The sequence below is a fragment of the Tiliqua scincoides genome, chromosome 2 (genome assembly GCF_035046505.1).
Source record: "Tiliqua scincoides isolate rTilSci1 chromosome 2, rTilSci1.hap2, whole genome shotgun sequence".
Lineage (NCBI taxonomy): Eukaryota > Metazoa > Chordata > Lepidosauria > Squamata > Scincidae > Tiliqua > Tiliqua scincoides.
In genome coordinates, this window is record NC_089822.1 from 168,400,735 (window position 1) to 168,404,331 (window position 3,597).

Consider the following 3,597-nt stretch of genomic DNA (forward strand, 5'->3'; position numbering starts at 1 on the left):
TTTTGTTTTGGTAGTTTCAGCATTATCAGAGGAGTTAAAGGCCCAAAACCTGAACCACTCCGAGATATTAATGACTGGTAGGTATTGCAGCTCTTGTGAAAGATGCTGATTTGGGTAAATAAGGGTGGCAGAAATGGATGGGAGTGCTGTTGGGGCTGAATGTAATCATTTGGGGCGTATCCAGCAATATCAAGTGTGTTTGCCCTTTCCACAGAGTAGTTTGACACTGACATAAGATGGGTTATATAAATGCTCTGGTTTAATGTTACCCTGCACATCCCTGATCTTGTCTGATCTTGGAAGCTAAGCAGGGTCAGGCCTGGTTAGTACTTGGATGGGAGACCGCCTGGGAATACCAGGTGCTGTAGGCCTATACCATAGTCTTTCGAGACTGAAGGTTGCCAACCATTTCAATTGTGTGTCAGTAGAATGTAGTCCAATGTTACTGCTGTGAGCTCTAGCAGTAGTGGTTAATGTAATACATAGAGAAGAAATGTGGCACATGGAAGAAAAGGAGCTATGGCACAGAGATGTCATCAAAAAGGAGGAAATCTGTGCTGCTGCTCTAAAGAACTATCGGATTCAAGTGTGGGCTTCCATCAATTCCAGTGAAGCAAGAGGCATATGCATCTATTGGCAGTCTGGCCTCATTCACATACATATTGTTGTAAAAAGTTAGACATATTCTTGGGTATATTTGGGGTGCTGAATCAAAAAATGGCATCAGCTTTGCCTAATTGGCTCTTGTTTTGGGGGTATGGCATAGCCACCTTATATGCTGATGCCGTGTCGTTGGCTTCCTAATGAGGAAGCTGTTTGAATCTCATTCAAACATCCTTAGCAACTTAAAAAAATGTGGTGTTTTTTTTGTGTGTATGCTTGTGTTAGAGCATATTAAGTTTGGCTTATTCCATTCAGAGATGTGAAATTTCATGAAATCAAGTTTTTCACAAAAGCTCTTCTGGTTCAGGCGGTTTAAAGCTCTAGTAAGATGTGGATATGCACCTATGGTGTCTAGTTTTTTTGCTTTGGCATCTCCATTGATAGTGTGAACCCCTTTGTACCATTGACTCAATAGTACTACAGTGTGGCAGTGACCGGCTGAAGCTCTCAACCCATTATATGTGTAGACATTTTGATCTGTCTTTCAGTAAAAAAAGACTTGGGTTATATGAAAAAGGATTTGGATTATGTACAAGCAACACAAAAGATTATTGAAAGAACTGTAAGCAACAACATCAGTGAACTGCAGGACATCACAGGTGAGACACTGCTGCTAGCCTTCTCTATTTGGGTTTATTTTTCACTCTGCAGGTAGAAAACATAGAGAAATTAAAGGATGTATCAGAAATAGGTAGAGCCAGTAGGAGATCAAAAGAAGATTCCTTTCTAGCCTGAAACCTCCACTGCTGAAGAGTGTGATACTAAAGTATGGTTGTCAACTTTGACTGGGAGCATAATCCTATGCATGTTGACTCAGAAGTAAGTCTCATTGAGTCCAATGGGTCTTACTCCCAGGATAGTGTGTATCCTGAAGTGATTCCTGAAGATTGCAGCCTGAAGTGATTCCTGAAGATTGTTTTTCCAACATGGCGTGCTATTGGACATTCCTGAAGGCCCTTTAAAAATCTTCAGGAGTGCGTTCAGAATCCAGCTGGAGATTGATGCTGATTTCTAGAGACTCCAGATCAATCCTAGAAGATTGTCATCCCTATATTACAGGGGAGGAGAGATTGGGTTCTTGTCATACTATCTCCTCTGATAGTCCAGCAGAGAGGCATGCTTTTGAATTCCTATTTCAGAATTCCAATTCCTTGTCCCTATTCCAGAATAGGGGTAAGGAAAGACAGCAAGGCCCTGGGAATTGAGAAAAGAGGTGTTAGCTGACCACTAATGATAAAGTGAAGGAACATATAAATATTGTCTTGCCTGTGATCCAAGCACCAGAGGTTATCAAGAATCTTTCAGCAAGGTCACCATGAACAGATGGCAAAAATGCACCTATGACTGAGTGAGAGGAAATCACAGACCTGGAAGGGGCTTTTTGAGTCTTATGACTTCTTAGTTCTAGCTTGTACTGGGGCTGAGTGAAGACCCCTGTGTAAGACCCCTCCAGCATGTGTTTTTTTTTTAATGTGTGGAATTTCCATAGCAGAAAATCCCCCATGACATGTTCTTTTGCTAAATGGCTCACTAATACATTTACCATTTCCCCCTAGTGTTTAATGTGTAAATGAAACATCTCCCCCCCGCCTTGCTTGTTTACTGAAATTCAATGGTTTCACATATCGTAAGCCAACTGAATTTTCCTCTGATTAAAGCCTGAAACATGTTTGACTTTCTAGTATCACATTTGATCATTAATCTGCACTGCATTTTGTTTTTGACTGAATTTTCATGTTCAGGTTTGCTGTGGTGTGCAACTGATCTGGGGGCAAGACAAAGCAGGGAAAGAGTAGAATGAAGATTGTTCAAATTCATATGGCCCCAACAGCAGGTCTCTAAATTTCAACATATGTGGAAGTCCAAACCAAATTGGTATGGCCCAATATCTCCGGAAATCTGAAGTGGCATGCCAGATTCTGTCCCCTTTATCCAGTGATGTGTGAGCCTCTCTCCATTGTTCTAGCTCAGCACTCTCCTTCCCTCCACATTTTCTCTTCCTCTCTGTGCCCTTCTTCCTTTCCAATCCAGGGAATGGAAGGAGGAGGAGGAGCAGTGGAATCAAGTAGATGGGCACCTCTCACCAATCTGCTGCCTGAAGTGACTGCTTTAGCTGGCCTCATAGATAGGCTATCCCTGAAACCCCAAAACAAATACGAGTTCATCATACAAAGGAGTTGATGTATGTCCCCAGCTCACTGAGACAGCTTAACTGACAGCTGCCTCTGTACGATCTGGAATCTTCAAAAAGGAAAAGGTGTTTATTAACACTATTACTGTACTCATTCACTGCTTTGTTGCAGAATCCATCTGTATCGAAGTTGATATCTCATCTCAGTCATGCCCACACCAGTGGAAGTTGCATGGGAAAAACTGCTATTACTTTTCAACAGAGAAGGAAAACTGGACCAATGCTCTGTGGTACTGCATTCAGAATAAGAGTTTTTTGGTCAGCATTTGGTCTGACACAGAACAGGTAAGTTCCCCTGCCAAGGAAAGATGGATTTTTTTAAACCAGTCTGCATGTAACCATTCATGTACTGATTCCAATGAAGTTGGTCCATTGGAACTGGTTCCAGTGAAGTGACTCACATTTAGTTCTGTTCTCCTTACAAATCAACATCATTTCCCTAAACTTCATTGGACATACAGTCATTGGAATGGGAAATTTTGGCTTAACCAATGCTTTGCAACTTGCAAATCTGTCTTTTTTTGAGACTCTGTTAATCACCATGGATAGTACAACTGGAAAGACACAGTAGAACAGGTGGCAAGAGCATTTGTAGAAAATGTGCCCTCTTGTCATGCTTGGGACTGCAGTTATATTTAACTACAGTCATATAAAACCGAGGGGGGGCATGACTGATATGTATAAATCTTATGTATGGGATGGATAGAGTGGAGAGGGGGATGTTCTTTTCCCTCTCACTCAGC

At 41.7% G+C, this 3,597-nt stretch overlaps 1 pseudogene; it reads left to right on the forward strand.

The window, feature by feature from the left end:
• Positions 1-252: 252 nt before the first annotated feature.
• Positions 253-371, forward strand: LOC136643030 (5S ribosomal RNA; annotated as a pseudogene).
• Positions 372-3,597: the final 3,226 nt, after the last annotated feature.